A 12,662-nucleotide genomic window follows, 5' to 3' on the forward strand; every position below is an offset into this window, starting at 1 on the left:
CCAAGCCGAAGGGAGACGGTGACACGAGCCAGTACTGTAAGTACCACGGCCACACCGGTCACCTTATCGACAACTACGCCGCATCCGAAGAATGCCATTGAAGAACTGATCCGGAAGGGGAGCCTCGGCAAGTACGTTGCCAAAGGTCAAAAGACTGACGCCGGCAGTTCAGATAAGAAATCCGTCTTCGAACGGATAGGAGTGATCCATGTTGTCATCGGGGGCAACGAGAACGGAGGGTCCGCTCATGGGCACAAACGGCACCTGAACGAGCTATATCAGGCCATCAACTTTGTGCCCAACACAGCGATCCCCGCTTCCAACATCCCCGATATGACTATTGGAAGGAAGGACTACGAGGGAGTCATCGCTCCTCACAGCGACCCACTTGTAGTCAATTTGGACATATCTAACCACCTGGTCAAGAAGTGTCTGATTGACACAGGCGCCTATACGAACATCATGTACAGGGAGTGCTTCCTCAGCCTCGGTCTGAAAGCCAAGGACTTAAACCCCTGCAGCAATCCACTGTACAGCTTCTCTGGGGCCGGCCTGGTACCACTGGGGTCAATCAGACTACCGATGATGTTCGGCGAAGGGAATGCGGCTAAGAATGTCTTAGCTGAGTTCGTGGTCATTGACGGCTCGTCCGCCTACAACGTCCTCATAGGCCGAGTCACTCTGTGCGAGGCCGACCCAGTAATGTCCATCCGGGCCCTAACACTGATGTATGTCTCGGACCGGGGGGAAGCGCATAAGCTCGTCTCCAAGGACGAGAAGGACGAGGTGGTCAACGTCCAGATAGCTGCCAGAGGATGCAACATGCAGTCCCTCAAAGCGGCAAAGAAGTCAGAGAAAGGAAAAAGTCCGTCCTTACAGCAGGAGGGCGACCTCATGGACGCAACTAGCGGCTGACGGGGAAGATGTACCTTTGATGAGCCACTAGGACGCTGGTAATCTCGGGAAAAACTTTGTATAGCGACGGAGGTGTCCAAGATAGTTGTGGGCACCCCAACGCACGTTTATACCTAATGAAAAATCGTCCAAGTCTTCCATCAAAGTGTCAATTTTCCCCCATCAGTCATTGACAGGAAATAGACGTCAGCTCACACTGTCACATCGACAAGAGCGGCAGTCTCCATCAAGAAGCAGGCACCGTCGCAGTCACCCCAAGTAGTAGACGCCACGGCAGTCACCCCAAGAGGTAGACGCCGTCGCAGTCACTCCAAGTGGTAGACGCCACGGCCGTCATCAAGAAATAGACGCCAGCTCACACTGTCACATCGACAAGAGCGGCGCCTCCATCAAGAAGCAGTGCACCGTCGCAGCCACCCCAAGTAGTAGACGCCACTAGCGATCACCCCAAGAGGTAGACGCCGTCGCAGATCCCAAGTGGTAGACGCCACGGCCGTCATCAAGAAATAGACGCCAGCTCACACTGTCACATCGACAAGAGCGGCAGTCTTCATCAAGAAGCAGGCACCGTCGCAGTCACCCCAAGTAGTAGACGCCACGACAGTCACCCCAAGTAGTAGACGCCACGACAGTCACCCCAAGAGGTAGACGCCGTCGCAGTCACTCCAAGTGGTAGACGCCACGGCCGTCATCAAGAAATAGACGCCAGCTCACACTGTCACATCGACAAGAGCGGCAGTCTCCATCAAGAAGCAGACACCGTCGCAGTCACCCCAAGTAGTAGACGCCACTAGCCACCCCAAGAGGTAAACGCCGTCGCAGATCACTCCAAGTGGTAGACGCCACGGCCGTCATCAAGAAATAGGACGCCACTCACACTCACACACCGACAAGAGCGGCCGTCATTACCAATAAGCGACGCCGGCTCACACTCACACACCGACAAGAGCGGCAATCACCCTCGTAGCGTACGCCATGCGAAAGAATTCGGCCAAAGACATTGATACTCGCGAGAACGATCAAAACGCCTTAAAAGCGTTTAAACACAGTTGAGATGCGCACTCTAGACTGCCTTGGCCAGGCCGAGGCGGAAACAAGAAGGCAACTCAGACGAAGACGAAAAAAGATCTCGGCCAAGCCAGAGGCAAAGTGAAGACGCTAAGTACAGTTGATACGCTCAACTATTAGCGCAAGGAAACTCAAAGTGAGGTAAAGACCTCGGCCAAGCCGAAGACAAAAGAAACGAACTCTTATTAAAAATGATAAGTTACGAGTGAGGAAAATACAGACGACGACCGTCCCCATAAGGATAAGCCAAAACGCAACCTACCAAAGTTATACAAAATACAAGGAAAAGAAAAACAAAAGATTACAGGTATCATTTGAAGCGCCAAAAAAATGGCGGGGAGGGAAGGCTTAATAATTGGCTCCCGAACAGTGGCTATCCGAGACACCGGGTGAGCCTGGTGACGACCGCCAGTCTCCCTATGCCTGTTGCTGCTTCCCATCAGCAGCGGTAGCAGCATCTTCTTCGATGGGCAACCCAGCAGCGTTCTTAGCAGCCTCAGTTTCAGCAGCATCAGCTTTAGCCTCGGCAGCCTCAGCCGCCCTTGCCCTCTCGGCTTCCTCCTTGGCCGCCTTAGTCTTCTCAGCAAGGGCTGCACTCTCCGCGGCCGCCTCTTTCTCTATCTTCACCCTCACCGCCTCCTTGGCCTTCTCCTCCACGGCTTTCTCCTTAGCTTCGAGCTTATCGTCAAACAGCTCGTCAAATTTGCCCCACGGAAAGGAACCAGCAAGAGGGAAGAGCTCCTCAATCACTTCCCTGGCAGCTTCTTCGGCCAGATCCCGGAATTCGGTGCACATGTTAGGGAGCATGACGGTTTGGAGCGTCTCAATGTCCTCCTCCTTTTGTCTAATAATGGCCTCCTTGCTCCGAATCACCTTCCCCTGGATCTGAAATCTGCCCCTAAATTCATTCCTCTGCTGGAGATAAAGGTCGGCGTGCCTCTGAACAAGGTCACACTTCTCCAAAGCAGCTTTGCAACTTCGGCCGCAGCGGCCTCGGTCTTGGCTCTCTCGGAAGGACCTCCTTTTCGGCGTCCTCCCGAGTTTTCTCTCGGCCAAGAGCGCTTTCTCGATCTCCCTAAGCCCCCGCTCATGGAGGAGATCCAGCTTCGCCTTCGCGGCCACCTTCTTAGTGGCATCAAGCTTAAGAGCGGATCGAGCCACGGCCTTCTCCCCGCTCGTAATACGAGCACCGGTCAGCTCGTTCCATCTCGCCAGCTCCTCGATCAACCTCGCGCTCTCCGCTACAAGCTGGGAAGGGGAAGCCTTCTGGGATGAAGGGTCAATGGTGACGTTATGATCACCAGCCTGCAGCCGGGAGGGGGAAGCCTTCTGGGATGAAGAGTTAATGGTGACGTTATAAACACCAGCCTGCGCGGGTTTCTCCTCCACTTGCGCTCATTAAGAGCGACGGCCGACAATGGGCGATCTCGCAAAATTTAACGAAAGCATCAGTATCAACATGCATAGACATGCCAGAGAGCCCGTCATCAGCAGCGCCTAATAAACCGGCTAAATCTGAGCCACAGAATAGATCAGTACCATGCTTGGCCTTCTTGGCCGAAGGACGCGTTTCCTCGCCGGCGGTAGAGGTTGTCTCCTTTCTCTTATGGACAAGGGGAGACCCCTCCTCATCAGAGTCCTCCCCATTGGTGATATCAACGATCTCCACCGTTGCCTTCTGAATAGGGGGAATGGGAGGTGGAACTGATGTCGACGTCATCGCCGCCGAAGACTTTGTTTTTCGCGTGTGGCGCGGCATGTTACTAACAACCTTCGCCTGGGCCTCCACCACATTCAAGCTCCTCAGCTGCTGATCCATGAGATCATTCGGCGACGTCCTGCGGTCATGGGTTAGAGCCTTGGGATGCAAGTTAGCAACGGTTTTATCTTTGTGCAGCCCCATCCTCCGAAGGATATCCTCAGACAGGTCCGGTCCAAAGTGGTCTGCGAAGGAAACAAAGCAAGAGTTAAGTAGAAGAAATGAATCGAAGTTCGAGAAACAGGAACATTGAGAGCGGTGATGGGCCTCACACCGACCCCACTCACCCTGTGTTAGGGCCGGTATGAGGCCGACATGGTAGAGCGGCTCATCCTGGAGGATGATCTGCGTTGGGGGAATCCATCTTTTCGGCACTCCACTCTTGTCCGCCTCAAAGAGCCTCATCGCCAGCCTCTCATCCTCCTTAAGAGGGACCTTGCTGGCATCCATCTTGAGCTTTTTCCGGGTGACCCATCTGTCGTGCTCCGCCTTAGTCTCACACCGCAGATTAACTTGGTGCTGAAAGAAGCGGGGCAGCGGATAGTCATCCGGCACCTTAACGTACACCCACCGATCTTTCCAAATCCTTTGCAAGAAGTAAGTTTGTCAACAGAGACATAACCCCGCTCCATTTGCACACTTTGTACCATCCGACGCGACCCGGAGGTTGACGGCGGAGATGATGAAGCCGGCGGAATAAATTCACCGTTGGGGCCTCTCCCTTGAAGAGACAAAGCCGACAAAGCCGACTATGGTCCTCACGGCCAACGGATGCGGTTGGGCAACAAAGAACGTTCATGGCCCTAATGATGGCCATAACGTACTCATTCAATGAAACCGGAGCCCGTACTCCAGGTGCCGCATGTATACGCCGATGTGACCCGGGGGAGGGCAACAGACCGCCTGACCCTCCTCAGGGATAACAATTGTGTATCCCCTTCCAAAGAAAAAATGGCCCTCGAAAAATGTCTCGCCGGAACAACTGGCGAACTTATGGGTCCAAGCACGGTCAAGGCGGACCTTACAGGCGTCGCCGTGATCCATAACGTACTGCCTCCCCTCATTAGGACGAGCCCTTTCAGCATCACCACCGAAATCGTCTGCGTCATGATCGACATCATCGTCATCCTCCCATTCCTCCAAAACTTGAGGATCAACTTCGGGAGAAGGAGACCTAGGGCCCCCAAACCTTATCGGGATGGCATCTAGTATCCCTTCCCCATCAAGACGCGACGGGGAACCCCCCGGCCAGAAGTGCTAGTCCCGGCGTCAGCAGAAGACATGATAGCAATGGTTACTTAACAAAATAAGAAAGTTAGGAAATTTGTTTGTTTACCTTGAGGAAAAACACTCGCCGGAGCAACAACTCTAAAAATTAGAAGACAAAGAAGCCCTTGAAAGTTTAGAGGAAAATTTTGGAGAGAATGAAATTGGTGGCCAATTTCACGGAATAACTGCCCTATTTATAGGAAAAGCCCATGTAGAAGGACCAATCAGAGAACAGCCCATGAAGCGCCAGCCAATCAGCAAACAGACACGTGTCAGACATGCAACCATGGAAAGTCAATCGTCGCAACAGTCAAACGTCAATCAATGCAACAGTGACCAAGCGTCTTCAACACGCCCCTTCATATCTCTCTGCCTATTCATCTTCCTCAACAAATTCTTCGTATCTGCTCTCCGCCGGCCACATGATCAACCAAGCTAAGTAGCACCGGCCGGGGGCAATCAAAAACAACCGGCACTCTCATCCCTGGTCTCGGCCAACGTCACTTTCTCTTCCACATCGGATGCCCTTTATACATCCATGCGGAGGGGGGATATATATGGTACGGCCTAATAAGAACCAGCCGAGATAGAAGAAGCCGATCTGAAAAGTTTCGAAATTACTTACGCGCAGAACATACGCTCGGATACATCCGAGCCCATACCACGGCACGGACTACGCTGGGGCAAATTGATGGGGCATATTCTGCACCGCTGACCAAATCAACATATTGAGCAAGGTCAAGGATATCCACAGCAAAGTCAACGACTTAGACAGACTAGCCGATGCAACCCATCGGCCTGTCACCTGGGGTCTCGGCCTGGCAACCAGTCAGCCGAGACACATATCCGCGTACTCATATCCAAGACCCTCGGCCGGCCTGCCATGGGTCCATCGGCCGAGGGTAGAACGGTCTTTTCACCTACTAGCCACTTGGCCACTACGTGACAAAAGGTGAAAGCCTATAAATACTCCTCAACCTTCATTGAGGAAAGGATCCACATTCTAACCTAAGAATTACTATTCATCTGATAATATCTCCCTTATCTCCCTAAAATACGCATTTAGCCAAGTAACAACTTATCCCACTAAGTTTACTGACTTGAGCGTCGGAGTGAGTACGCTTGGCACAAAGCCAAGCCCTTAGTTCGTTCATTGTTGCAGGAGAGGCCGAGAGGAGCGATAAAGACAAGAGGGACTCAACTCAAGACATCATTCTACAGGCCACGGGTGGTAACGATACTTGCTCTGGAATTACACCCGGAACAAATAGTTTACACTTATTTTATTTTGTAAGATGAAATAAAATAAGTGTAAACTATTGATTGAGACGGAGAGAAAATACATGACTTCTAAAAATCATTTAAATGACATGTGATTTTCATAACTTATAAGTATTTCTCCAACAACAGACATGAACTCTAATGACAATCGCACCGTAGTACGTAAATGTAAAGATGTACGCACACTATGTTTTATACTCGTTTAGCAAATTGATAATGACCTATCATAATTCATAATTGTGTTCCATTAATAATAAAACATACAAGAGTAAGTCTTGCTTAAAACGGGTTGGATTTTAAGACGGGTTGTTGTGTGAGAGGAAATGGGTAGAGGGGACAAAGGTGGGACATCCCATGTGCTCTCCACTCACCCTAAATGGGTATTTTGTGAGAGAATATGGTATCCGTCTTATTAATAAGACGGATACCTTGGTCTGAAATAAGAATTGGTGAACATACAATTTCTGGTTTGCATTTATTTTTCTAAATGCACATGCTTAGTAATCTAGGGAAATGATAATGCGACCATGTTTTTATTATAATGTCTAAACAAAACAATACAAACTAAATTTAAGAGCATGTTATTATTCACCGTCTCACATTCATAAGTGACATTAGTAATTTTCGGAGTAACGTTATACCTTTTTTTAATTTATCAAGTGTACCATAATATTTAAGTATATAATAAAGTTTTTAATTTTATGAACAAATACGGAGTATGAATTAAGCTTATTTTTACTTCATTTCGTTTCTCAAAAGGTTTATGCCTAGAAACAGTGGCGAATTCAGGTTCAGTAGTTTGGGAGCAAACGAGTATTATATTAAAATAAATCAGAAAATAGGAATGGGAAATTTTAACCAAACTTTATAGAATTTTCATTACTAGAAGGGGTGACCACTTCTACTAGACCCTTGCTCTGTCCTTAGCTAGAGCGCATATGATTAACGTATATTGCGAGGTAAGGAGATTTGATTTACGATGTTTAATAATAATAATCTCGTATATAGAGAGTTCGATTCTCTTAAAATCAAGATACTTTAATAAATACATATACATACGCATTTTTTATTTTTGTTGACCTAATTAGGACTTGATCCATTTCTATTAATTAAGAAGCTCCTCTATCATTTGCAAGGCAATTTTTTCCTCTTCTTCTCCATTCATCAACAAATTACAATGTTGATGATCAACTTCATTAATTATTTCACCAATAAAAGGAGAAGATGTCATTTCTTGTACTAGCTTGTTATTACCTTCATCAATAACAATATTATCATCGCCCTTATAATTACCCTTGTCAAGATTAACATTCATGACCCATTTCGAGTCGGGTTTTGAACCGGGTCGTCTTTGCCAAACACCAATGTGAGAACTTTCATTGTCAAGCCTAAGACAGGTAAGAGAATGAAAAGGAGTTTTATTCGATTTTCGAAGCTTTGCATGGATAACTTGGGATAGGGTTTCATTTTTGGAGTAATTAACTTTATAATGAAGCTTATTATTAGTATTATTTTTTATGGAATTATAATTAAGCTGTTCTAGTTCATGAGAAGCTTGAGATATAGGAAAGTTGGTCTTGGCATTACGTCCACACATAATAATCGCAGCTTTATCATATGCTTCTGCGGCTGCTTCGGCTGTGTCGAATGTGCCCAACCACACCCTCTTCTTCCTAAATGTAAATGCATGCAGGGATGAAATGATGAATAAGTAATGTCATACGATAAACTTCAAAAGAAATCGAAACTTTTAACTAAAAATTTGGATATTTTTATTTTAATTTCCCGTGGGCTGCTATTCCCCTAAATCCGCCACTAATATTCATATGCTTGACATTTACGTCTCACTAGATTATACTCCGTATAGGACTTTTGAAATGTATTTTTGTATGATTACATAGAGATTATAATACTCCGTAATTTACATCAACAACCAAAGTTACCTAGTCTAAGGGATCGTTTAGTTATCCACTAAATTATACGAGTACAAGAACTTTAATTCACGTGAATTGCAAAATGGGTAGGTTGTTTGGTTACATGCAGCATTAACAATTTAGTCCAAATTGTAGTTGAGCACTTGAGAATGTAATACATACTCCGTCTATACATTGACAGAACTAGAGGAACTAGGGGCAACAGCAGGGGCGCTCATGAGTCGTCATGACCCCCGCTAGAGGACTAAAATCTCAACTTTTTAGTTAAGATTTTCGAACATTTTTGAGTTTTTAATTTTCTTATACGATACTCATTCACCTCGCTGAATTTAATTCCTAACTTTGACACTGTGTCTATAAATTATACTTTATGATAATTAAATCGTCAAAACATTTATCGTCTAGAAAAAACAATATATACAAGTTATACAATACTACTCCCTCTATCTCAGTATAATGACCATACCGTCCACATTCCACAATATATACTCCTTATATGTTACGGATTTACTATACAAGTATACAATATATTAACTAAGGGTGTAAATAAAATAAAGTAAAATAAAGAGCATGGAAGAATGTACGTAGAATGTTAGGCATGCAGGACTTACAGTAAAGGATGGCGAATCTCAGATACCCAAGATCCCCAATGTCGTTGCCTTACGCCTCTAAACTTCTTTGATTGTACCATCCTTTTTTTTTTCTTTGTCTTCGTTGACTTGATGATACAAGGAGATACTCCTATTAATTTGTCAATCTTTTTCTTTGCTACATATATAGGGCATGACCAACGTAGGCGGGGCCGGGTCTGTTCTGGTCCACTGGCCCTGTTCTTTTCGTGAAAAGAGCTCAATTGATTCGATCTTAATTTAATTAATGGAGCTGAAATAATGTCATGTACGTTCTTTTCTGCTGAAAAGAGCTGAACTTAAATAAATTCAGTGGAGTTGAGCTGAACCGAATTAAATTGAATGAATCTGAACTGAACTGTATTAGTTAATTTATGAAGAAATGAGCTGAGCTGAACTGAATGAAGCCGAACTAAATTGAATAGAGCTGAACGAAACTGAAATGAGCTGAAATTAAGTCTAAAAAAACAAAGCCTTATAGATAGCGCAATAAAGTATATTTTCAATCTCCTAGGTACTCGATAAATTATTGTTTCATTGTAATAATACATACTTAAAATTTTAAATTGCCGAAAAAATAATGCATTTTTGTAAACTATTAAAATCACTCTTTTCTTTTATAATATTGAATTTAATTAGTCTTTGTATCACAAATCAATAGATAACTATTGATCATACTATACAAATATGATCATCTAACATCGGACCACAAGCCTAGAATTGTGGAGGTAACAAAGTAGCAAGAGGGGATTGCCCTACAAACCAATTAAAGAAGTGAATTTAATTGGTTAAGAGAACACATGCTTTTTTGCACTCTTTTGGGTAAAACAGTTTATTAAATTGATACGGAGTACATTAATATTTGTGTATTAAGTTTCCAAGGTAGTACAAAGTACGTCACACATTGATTATGGTCCTCTAAATGTCCACAAATTCTATTACTATAAGAGAGTTATAGGTGCGATGAGAGTTTTAATTAAAACTAATAAGTGATAATTAATTATGCATGATCAACTTTTTATAAATAAATTTGTGATTGGTGAAATACCATATTAATCAAAATAAAATTTATTCGAATAATACAACAATCAATAATAAGTTCTCAAAATATATCATTTCACGATATTTTATGTCTCAAATCAATTACTCCTAATATTTATTCAAAATGATGTGAACATAATTTTATGTAATTTTTAATTTTTTTATGTATAACATGTGACATTTATCTATCAAACATATAGAGTTCAAACTCAACTTATTCAAATGTTTTGATTGTGTCTTGCATGTGATATGTGTCAAACATATGTATGAGAAATTTGCACCTTTTATTTTTTTTTAACAATTATATATAATGATGTTTAAGAGTTTATTACCTGTAAATATAATAGGTTGAACTTTCTCAAATATTATTTTTTGATGTTTAACTTCAAAGTATTAAAAATATAACATATAAAATATTTAACTAAAAGTAATACAGAGTATTTGGTTAGTCATAATCAATATTTTATATGTGACTTATACATATTTAATTAAATTAAAGATATTAAAGAAAAACGTAACGTGTTTTATACTTTTTCATGTCGTTTATAATACAATATTACTTAATAATCATTACTTTTGTTTTGATTATTCAAATGCACTCGCGATCACTATGTACATACACACTCGTACACATACTCGTTATCGCCTATTGAAACCTATCAAAATCTCATATGTATTCAATTTGTCCAATATAATTTTTTTCATTCCCAGACTATAAAAACTTATCTTTTAGTAGTTTTTTTTATAGTTGTGTTTTTAATATATATACAATAACTCTTCCAAATATATATATTTTTCTTAATGGATTTAATAGTCTAAGTTTTATAACTTTCTCAAAATGTTTTTTTACGTAAATGTAAAACATTGTGAGACACTCACTTTAATCATCTCTACATATCAAAATAAATATTTCAATAAATATAATGAAAATTATACTCAATTGAAAGCATTTTTCACAATGAACGTAATTATATACATTTTAGAATTTTTATCAAAATAATTTTTTAGTAAATTAGAATCAAATCACCGTAATTATTTAATATAATTTTATAATAAAATTTAATAAACTATAATTAATGTTTTGCTGAGATTTATACATCATTTATTATGTTTGTATTTAATTTCAGCTGTAATTAATACGTGTATTTAAGGCTGAATTGACATATGGCGCATCCACAGCGTTTCAACCCAGTTATATATATATATATATAAGATATAAGATAGTGAGTGATTACTTTTGAGTAAATAGTGATTCTTTTTTATGACTAAAAATGACTATTTTAAAGCATAAAGTGGTCATTATTTCTCGAAAAATGGTCATTTTTGAAAAAAAAAAATACAAAATAGACGGTCACACATGAAACAACAATTCTCCCTTGTGACGAGCATATCCGTCATAAGCTTGTGACGGGTCAAATATTACCTACATGGGTAGATAAGACAAAACATAATGCTACTCCCTAGACACTTTGTTTTTGTCTTATCTCCCCATGTGGGTAGTATTTGACTCGTCGCAAGCTTGCGACGAATATGTACGTCACAAATGTGAATTTGTGCACATGAGAATTGCTCAAATGTCATATCCTCATTAATCTTTGTAAACCAATAGTCGCAATCTGTCTTTATTCATTTTGTACAAGCCTAAACTTTAAAAGTAATGCCTTCGATAGCTCACATTATGTTGTCGATACAAATAGAGGTGGTAATAATAATTTAGTCTTAAAGATAAATTATTGGAACTAAAATTCGCGTGGTGTTCCAAAGATTTGCTATTTTGGTGGAGATGAACTAGAGGTGATCATAGGTCAAGTCTAATAGATCCACGTCATCACTTTTTATTTTTTTCCAGTTTTTCTACAAAGCCGCTAACAGACATAGCGGCTTTTCCAGTTTTTCAACTTCTTAATTCCCAATAAATGAGGGAGTTTAGCAAAAATGGGGAAGGGGTAAAGCCGCTAGGGAAGCTGGCGACTTTATCTGTTGTATTAAGTTCAATTTTAGGCTAGCTACTGGATTGAGGGGATTAACAATTTTCTCTATTTCCCTTTGCTTGCAAATTCTAAACTCACCACCATTCTTAAATGAAACCCCACTTGATTTATACCAAGTATTTACATTATCAACATCTATAGCATTAACCTTAGCAAATTGGGTATTAAGAGCATCCGCAATAATGGGGTTCTCCATATTTTATCTCTCTTTTTCTTATTCGTTCACCTCATTTCCCCACTAATTTTCCCATCTACCCTCCCCAATTTATAACTACATTTATCCAATAATGAGGTTTCCCATTTACACATAAAATTTTGGGAACCTCCCCAAAGGGAACGCAATTTACCCTTACTTTTTGTTGGGAAGTTCCTCTAAAAATGGTGGAGCCTCAAATTATGGGAAGGTTAGTGCATTAGTGAGGTTACCTATATGAGGAGAGAGGGTGCATATGGGGAGCTATTTTTCCACCTTTGCGGATGCTCTAAGACATGTTTGAGAAACAAGGTCCACCATAGCATCATCATCGTCATCACTCACAAACAACATTGCAACCTCCTCGTCAATCTCATCTCCAAAAATATTACCATCAATGGGCGCTTCATCAACATTATTAGTTGACAAAGACTCATACCAATTTGGATCCTCAACTGGACTAAGCATATTTGTGAATGACAAATTAGAGGGTTGTAAAGTTGTTTGAGTTATTTCAAGAGCTTGTTCAAGAGGCATCAACTCAATAAACAAATCCATCGATGCGGCTTTCGATTGATACAC

At 41.9% G+C, this 12,662-nt stretch overlaps 1 long non-coding RNA gene across 1 annotated transcript; it reads right to left on the reverse strand.

Moving 5' to 3' along the window:
- Positions 1–7,144: 7,144 nt before the first annotated feature.
- Positions 7,145–8,971, reverse strand: LOC141595880 (uncharacterized). Its single transcript, XR_012522330.1, has 2 exons — positions 8,838–8,971; positions 7,145–7,965 (listed from the first exon to the last, which is right to left on the reverse strand). It is a non-coding gene; the product is annotated as an uncharacterized LOC141595880 (long non-coding RNA).
- Positions 8,972–12,662: the final 3,691 nt, after the last annotated feature.

Source organism: Silene latifolia, chromosome 8, assembly GCF_048544455.1.
Source record: "Silene latifolia isolate original U9 population chromosome 8, ASM4854445v1, whole genome shotgun sequence".
Taxonomy (NCBI): domain Eukaryota; kingdom Viridiplantae; phylum Streptophyta; class Magnoliopsida; order Caryophyllales; family Caryophyllaceae; genus Silene; species Silene latifolia.